A 7,485-nucleotide genomic window follows, 5' to 3' on the forward strand; every position below is an offset into this window, starting at 1 on the left:
TGGGATGTGTGTGCAAAATTTCAGGTTATTCGGAGATGGTTTGGTTAGGTTTCTGATCGAAAGCGTATTTTGAGGAAATTTGGAGTTCTTAGGCTTAAATCCTTGATTAATTCGAGTTTTCGATGTTGTTTTAGGTGGTTTAATGATTGGTAAAAGTTTGAATGAGGTACTAGGTGTTATTGGTGCTTTTGGTTGAGGTCCCGGGGGCCTCGGGATGATTTCGGATGGTTGACGGGAAGGGTGAAGAAGTGTTGCAGCAGCTGTAGTATTGCTGCTTCTGGTATTTCCGCATCTGCGGCTTGGGAACCGCAGATGCGGCGCTGCAGAAGCGGCTAAAGGGACGCATAAGCGGCTTTGGGTCATTCTTTCAGAAACCGCAGATGCGGTGTGTGGCCCGCAGAAGCGGTACCGCAGGAGCGGTGTGAGGCCCGCAGAAGCGGAACCGCAGGAGCGGTTAGACGCCCGCAGATGCGAAAGCTGGCTACTTAAGGGAAAGTCGCAGATGCGACACTTATTTCGCAGAAGCGGGACCGCAAATGCAGTCCCAGGGCCGCAAATGCGGAAGTAGCTGGGCAGATCATATAAATAGTTGCCTTTGCGAAAATTGGCTATTCTTCCACCATTTTCATCCGGGTTTGAAGCTTTTGACAGGGGTTTTTGAGGAAATCAAAGGGAAATCACTTGGAGGTAATGTCCTTGACTTCATAACTCATTTTTATGTGATTAAAGACCTAATTAATGGTGAGAAATTTGGAAAAAAAGGGGTAACTAGGGCTTGAGTTTAAGAGACCTTTAATTGAGGATTTGAGGGGTCATTTGGACCCCGATTTCAGTGTTCTTGTTATGAATAGACTCATGGGAGTACGAGATTTCTGAAAATATAAATTTTACCTGATTTCGAGACGTTGTCCTGAGGGGCATTTTGGTCATTTTACCTAATTTTGCGTCTTAGCTTAGAATTTAATTATAGAATCAGTTATTTGAAGTGTTATTTACATTATGAAATTGAATTGAATATATTTGGGCCATTTGGAGTTGGATACTCGTGGCAAAGGTGTGGTTTCGAGTTGATTTTGAGCCGGTTCGAGGTAAGTGGCTTATCTAACCTTGTGTGGGGGACTTTTCCCCTTAAGATTGATATTGTGGTAATTGAAATGCCTCGTGCGTGAGGTGACGAGCGTGCACTTGTACTAATTGTTGGAAATCCGGTTTTTCTTTAAAAATAGCCTTGAATTGTGTTCCTCTTTTCCCTACTTACACTGTTTGGATATTAAACTTGTTGTAGCTTAGAGAAGCATGTCTGCTTGACTAAATTGCTTTATCTGTCTTAACTGTCTTAATTGTATTACATGAATCATGCTAGGTTAGGATTACCTGTTTCACTTTGATCTGAAATTGATTGGATTGAATTTTGCTGTTGCTGTGTATTTACTTTGGGACTACGGAACGGTATTCCGGGAGATCCCCCTGCACTTTATTTTGGGACTACGGGACGGTATCCTGGGAGCTCCCCTGTATGTTTACTTTGGGACTACGGAATTGCATTCCGGGAGATCCCCCGCACATTTCTGAGTTGGACTACGGGACTGCACCCGGGAGATCCACTGGAGATGATATTTATATTTCAAGACTACAGGACGATATCCTGGGAAATCCCCGGTTGTTATCTTGGAGCTGAGATGCATTCTTTTACTGTGTTTTACTTGCCTTTGTAATAGTTGTTGCTGTCCTTTATGTCTTGTGTTATTTATTTACACTGTCATTTCACACTGTTAAATCTGTATCTTATTTAACCTCAGTAGGGCCCTGACCTTCCTCGTCACTACCCAACCGAGGTTAGGCTTGGCACTTACTGAGTACCGCTGTGGTGTACTCATTTCTGCGCATGTTTTTCATGTGCAGATCCAGGTACTTCTACACAGGCTTACCATCCTTGAGGTGGGGAGAGCTTTTGGAGACTTCGAGGTACATCTGCCGCGTCCGCAGACCAAAGAGTCTCCATCTTTATTCTATCTTGTAGTATTAGCCCTTCTATCGTACTGTTGATGTAGACATTCCGGAGTTAGAGCATTTTTACTATATTTCTCTCAGCTTGTGTTCCCGTGAGTTTCCGGGTTTTGGGATAGTATTGTAGAAGTTTGAGATATTGTGCTGTACATGCCAAGTGGCATTTTACATTTCATTTCCATTTTGTTAAATCTTGGCTTTAAGTTATAATTTCCGCAAGGTTTCGATTGTTTTTCCGCACTTGTTAGGCTTACCTAGTCGTAGGGACTAGGTGCCGTCACGACAGTTCACGGAGGGCGAACTGGGATCGTGACAAAACGGGGCTGATTGAAAATAGAGTTGTTAGTTCTCATTTCGTTAAGTTACAAATGAGCCACAAATACTCCAAAAGCGAAATACAATAGCAAGTCCCAGTAAAGACTTTCTAAAGCTAAGCCAATGCACACTAGACTCACTAAAAGTTAGAGAAGTTGAGAAAAACTAACTAAATATTACATTAAATAAGTTTTCAAAAGGCAAAAAGTTGTTTAAAATCTAACACTATATTCCTGCAACAAAAGGGTTGAAACATAACAATTCACTAATAACATTCCAAACAAAATGAAGTGAAGATCTATTTTTCACGGAAAATAAATAATTGAAAACATATCTATACTCCAAGCTAAATATAAAAGGGAGTTCCTCGAAGCACTAATTTCAAAAACTAACGAACAGAGTATAGAAGATGAAGAACAAATTACAAGAAAACCAAACAAAGAAAAGTCTTTTACAAACAATTTACAAAGGGGACACGCAAGAAAACGTAATCTTGAAAAGAAACTGATTTTACAAAATCTTGCTGAGCAACCACAAAATAGAATCGCTAAAGATAAAATATATATTTTAAAACCTGGATTTATCAAAAACCCAGATGAGAAGTAATAAATAAAGGTTGTCTCATAGGATATGTATAGAGAAAGAAAGTATGCTTACTTTTGGTGAGATAATCGTCCATTCCTAGTTTAATCTTCTCCCCAAACCAGCACAAATGGATTGTAAATCTACCTTGACAGAGATGAAAGAGTGGAAGAGTAAAAAAATGTGGCCCTGATTTCAGTATACATACCGTAATTCATAGACTTTGAGAAGAATATGCAGGTTGAGGTTTAAAGGGTAGTGATTTAGGGATTTTAAGTTCTTTGAGGGATATGAGCCGTGAGTGGAGCCAGCTAAAGTTTCTTATTTCCTTGAAAAAGATAAAGATTTTTTAGTTAAATTTTTAAAATTTTATTCTAATTTAGTGTGACGCCTCTTTTTTGCGCTAAAATTATATGATTCAGGAAAACCCTTTTATGAACTAGACTTAATTCTCTTCATTGATTTATTAAAAAATTAGACAATTAAGGACCAGCATATATTCTCATCCCTAGTAGTGTACTTTTAGGGACCGAATTTGAACCCCGACACTAAATATTGGTCACTAAAAGGCTTTTTCTTATAGTGATTGGAGATTTCCCCTCGTTGCCTTCCTTCTCCGATTCGACGATCAAGGATGCTCAGACGATGGAGATTTTCCACGGTGAAGGGGTCCATGGAGCAGAAGACCCTTTCTGTGGTTACATTGTTAGAGTGGAGGACGTCACCGGTCTGGATGACTTTGAAGTGCCGAGGAAGGTCTCGAATGAAGCCTCATCGAGCTTTAAACTGACTGATCAATTCCCGGCCCCCAATGTAGATCCAGGGCATAAGCGGTCACTTATCATCTCGGTCCCGGAGGATGCTCGGGTTTTTTCTGCCCTCGTAGTTGGAGATAACAACTAATGATCCGATTCTGCAGTTTCAACAGAGGCTCAAACATATCAAGGGCCTCGGTTCAAGCAAAGAAAATCGAGTAGCTTCAGTCCAATTTAGCCAACTTGGCCAAAGAGCTCGAGGTGGCCAAATTTGAGGCGGTCGCGGCCAATATTAAGGCTCATGCTAATGCGACCCAATACAAGGCCGATGTTGAAGCCACCCTATTGTAGGCCAAGAGCATGGTGGATCATGCAAGGTAGCAAGCTCGAAGGGAGGCCCTTGAGGGGGCCCGTGATCAAGACTTTGATATATCTGCTGAAATCGAGATTTCCATGGCAGAGGAAACAAAGGCTCGGAAGCTGGCTTTTCCCGAGGAAGACTCCGAGAGTTTGAGCGAATCCGGTGGCGGAGAAGACTCTAAGGGAGAAGATGCCTCTTCTGATAAGGACCATGCTACTTAGGCTTTGTAACTTTTGTAATTTTTTCATTTTTTGCTTTGAAGCCGACCGCCCTTGTATAAAACTCTTAATCGGGCCATATGGCTCTTGTAAAAAGATTATGATGAATATATGAAACTTCTTACCTTCCATGGCTTCTGAATCTATTGTCTTTTTTGTTATTTCATGTAAGGGTCAAAACGCCTTAGCATAAGATTATGAAGTTGTGTTCGAGGATCTAAGATTTGGGATGATGAGGACCGATAACAAGCCCTGCCCTCGACCGTTTTAAATCGATGGACCTCGAATGATTATTCGAACTTGAGTTTACGTAGCCCTTAAGCTTAATGATCGAGTGAAGACCTGCTCGAACCCGAAATAAGGTAGCCCTTAGGCTTTCTAGTCGAGTGAGAATAGTTTCTCAAACTCGAAGTGAAAGTAGCCCTTAGGCCTTTGTAAATTTTGTATTTGGCCGAACTGGCCTTTGTAAAACGATTGTTTGAACATATATATAAGGCTTTCTACCCTTTTCGGCTTTCAAGTTTTTTCCTTTGTTTTATCATTCGTGTTCACAAAGGTTGTAATGCCGATGAAATAACGAGGTTGTGTTCGAGGGTTCGAACAAAACCTTGCCTTTATTGCCTTTCTGGGTTTAGGGGTGTTCCTAATTCGGTTTGGGTCGGTTTTTTCCTACAAAGAAACCAAACCAAGTAAGTCGGTTTTTCAAATATTAGAACCAAACCAAACTAATTAAGTCGATTTTTTATCGATTCGGTTTTTATCACTTTTTGTCGGGTTTTCGGTTTTTTCAGTCATTTATCGATTTTTTTCTTAAATATGAGACATACACTACCAAACGCATATTTCGGTGACTACATTTTCAACGTAACACTATCAAATCAATTTCTCTTTGAGAAATCCATCATTTACCAAGATTTATTGATGATAATTGAATAAAATAGTGATGAATAATTTGAGTACTCAATTAAAAATTGATTGTTTTTAACATGAAATAAACTATTGTACTTAGCAAAAGAAAACTTCCAATCAAACTAGAATGTAAAGGCAAATAATTAGATGATTATAATAGCAAAGAACTAGACTAAAAATATAAATGACTAATATGTACCATAAAATTTTAGAAACTTTATATAAAAATATACATATATATATATATATATACATATATATATATACAGGTGTAATAATAAATTTAAATAGCTATTTTTATAGTCNAGGATCGAATGGCGCGAACCATAGATGCATCTATTACCCCGCTCGCGAATCATATATGCGACGCAGGTACACATAGAAACACATATTCAAACAGTCAATCAAGACATTCATCAAAGAAACAATTATTCAAGGAGGTGTAAATTTCCCTTTTACAAGTCAAGAAAATGAAGTTTAATTCTTTTAGAAAATCATTTGCCACTTCGATATGATTTAAGCAATTTAAACTATAAATAAGGTTACATTTATCACAAGTAAAACATAATTTTGGGCCCTAGACTACCCAGACACAAGCATAATAGTAGCTACGCACGGACTCTCGTCACCTCGTGCGTACGTAGCCCCCACAAATAGGAGCACGTAACCAATTAACTCACCTATGGGGACAATTCCCTCTTACAAGGTTAGAAAGGAGACTCACCTCGCTCCGAAGTTCCATAACCGGCATTCCACGCCCTTCCGAAGACTCAAATTGATGCACAACGCTCCAAAACTAGCCAATAATTATGCAAATCCATTAATATATATTCAATTACTCATAATAATCCAATTTATAACAATTCCTAACCCCGATCAAAAAGTTGACAAAAACGCCCTCGGGCCCACGTGCCCGGATTTCGAAATTTTTCGAAGATAAAGCTTACCCATAACCTCACGAACTCAAATATATAATTCACTCCCAATTTCATGTCCAAAATCGTGGTCAAAATCCAAGAATACTAATTTTCTAGGTTTTCCCTCAAAATCCCATATTTCTACAAATTTCCATACTTTAATCCGTATAACATCCATGTATTTGACTTATAAGGAGTGGGAATTACTTACCTTGCCATTGATGATGAAAACCTCCTCTTGAAACCCTCCAAGAATTGTCCAAGCCAAGAGAAAGATGAAAGAAAATGGCCCAATCCCGACTTTAAAATGACTCACTACCTCCATCCCTTCCGCACCTGCGGTCATTTGACCGCTTCTGTGGTTCCGCAGGTGCGGCCCCACTACCGCTTCTGTGGTCCTTCACCAGGCCCCCTTCTTCCGCTTCTGCGCTCCTCCTACCGCAGGTGCGATCCCGCTTCTGCGGCAACTTGACCGCATCTGCGATCCCAGCCTTCTCCCTTCTCAGCCGCATCTGCGCTCCTTTGGCCGCTTCTACGGCTCCGCACCTACGGCCAAAACCTCGCAGGTGCGGTTACACCAGATACCAGCTGCTGAAATCCTTCTTCAAATTTCTAAATTTGATCTCCTTTTGGAAAGAGCCGCTAAATTAAGTTCTAGTTTAGGTGAAGGTAGTATGACCGCTTACCNTTCGAACAAAACCTTGCCTTTATTGCCTTTCTGGGTTTAGGGGTGTTCCTAATTCGGTTTGGGTCGGTTTTTTCCTACAAAGAAACCAAACCAAGTAAGTCGGTTTTTCAAATATTAGAACCAAACCAAACTAATTAAGTCGATTTTTTATCGATTCGGTTTTTATCACTTTTTGTCGGGTTTTCGGTTTTTTCAGTCATTTATCGATTTTTTTCTTAAATATGAGACATACACTACCAAACGCATATTTCGGTTCGGCCCCTACTATCCATTGGAGCTTCCGATACCAAGCCTGGAGCAGACCTTCCAACCGGCAGATACTATATATGGGTCAGAAGAAGATGAAACATTGGCAGCCATGAAGAATCTGTTTCTGGAGGATGATGATATGGATTGTTGTGTTCTTTTCGAGGAGGAAGGGGAGGAAGGCCCTTCCATACAAGCGGTGAACCGGGGAGACCGCCTCAGCAATTGGTCAATTAGAACCGTCAGGGCCCGGAAAGTTTCGGGGTAGCAAGGCTAAACAAAAGTACCATGCATCTCATTTTACTTTTTACTAGCTGATTTTTTCCGCATTGTCTTTAATTTTGAAAAGAGCTCCGATGTTCCAAACAATCATGAATTTAGTCAAAGCATTTCGGTTTATCATATATCTCGCTCTTATTATTTTCTCTATCATTTTACTCTATTTTTCACACAGCATTTACTATTACTTACTTTGATGATGAACCAA

The sequence above is a fragment of the Nicotiana attenuata genome, chromosome 2, assembly GCF_001879085.1.
Source record: "Nicotiana attenuata strain UT chromosome 2, NIATTr2, whole genome shotgun sequence".
Taxonomy (NCBI): Eukaryota; Viridiplantae; Streptophyta; class Magnoliopsida; order Solanales; family Solanaceae; genus Nicotiana; species Nicotiana attenuata.